A 1,328-nucleotide genomic window follows, 5' to 3' on the forward strand; every position below is an offset into this window, starting at 1 on the left:
GGGGGGGGAAGCGTAAAGGGGAGGGGAGAAGAGTGGTTACGCCCGGGATTGAAGCAGACATGGTGTGGGTGTTTGCTGTGAGCGGGGGCGGCCGGCCGGGAATTAGTAGATGCCGGAATTAATATACATCCGCTTAGCTGAAAAGAATGAGATTTAAGCGTGACGGGTGGCGCTGGCGTGGGCTGCTGCTGCTGCTGCTGCTGCTGCTGTGACGTGGTGGTGACGGTGATGGGACTATAAGCCTCGTCGCCAGCAGAGCGATGTGACGGGGACCCCCCGGCGGGAGGCAGGATATACCGTGAAAGGGAAGAAGGGGTGAGAGGAGGGGGAGGGGTGACACCTCGCCGCATCACCACCATAACCAACGCGGGTGGAATCAAATTCTTCGTGTGAAAAGGAGGAAAGGAGGGGGGAGTTGTGAAAAAAAAAAACGATGATGAAAGCAAATGGCGAGGGGTATAAAATTAATGCGGATCCGTAACCCCCTACCCCCATTTTCAACCCGCTTTGTTACCGTTCGGGGGGGTCAGCACTTCGGCGCGTTGGAGGCCGTTGGGCCATTCAATAGCCAGGCGATGATCGCATCACGTTGATAAAATTAAAATTGTTTTCACTTCATTTCCACGACCGCTGCCGGGACGGCAATCCGTCATCACTTTCTCATAAGCAGCGTTGATCCCCTTCTCCTTTTCCACTCTTCCTAGTTTTCCCTTCCTCACGTCTCCATCCGCCGAATCACTGTGAAATGTATCAGTATCGGTTCCGTAAAATCTTGCAGTCAGAGTCTACTTTACAAAAAAAAGTTTCATCGATGATCATTTGGGAGGTCTCATGATTAGCGGTTTTAAAACATTCACCGTGAATCGCTGAGAAAGTTTTGTCACGGACGTTTGCCTGGGTAACTGGGTCGCCAAGAAGTCTAGCATGACGCGGCCGCGGTCGAGGTCCCTCTGCTAGCCGCGTGCACTCCATCCCTCATCCCGGACACGACCTAAACCAACTGACCCGGCTACCTCGCGGCCCCGGAACGGGTAGATAGTCGTGACCACTGAGAGGGTTAAAAGACGCGGCCCCTTTTTTTCCTCTTTTTCGGGTACCCCGCCCTACCCGGCTATTCCTCGAGCGTCGAGTGGACGCACACGAGCAGGGAGAACGACGCAGAGCACCTCGACTATCTCACGTACTTGAATTTTCACGGTTTCTTCCCTCTCTCTCCGTTTGGAACCTCATTTCTTTTTTCTTTTTTGTTTTACTCCCTCGCAAGGCGACTGTGTAAGCCCAGAGATACCTCTCTCCTCTCGCTCTCTACCCGGTTATCTGCTCGACGC

This window comes from Frankliniella occidentalis, unplaced genomic scaffold (assembly GCF_000697945.3).
Source record: "Frankliniella occidentalis isolate FOCC.00 unplaced genomic scaffold, Focc_3.1 Scaffold5027, whole genome shotgun sequence".
NCBI lineage: Eukaryota > Metazoa > Arthropoda > Insecta > Thysanoptera > Thripidae > Frankliniella > Frankliniella occidentalis.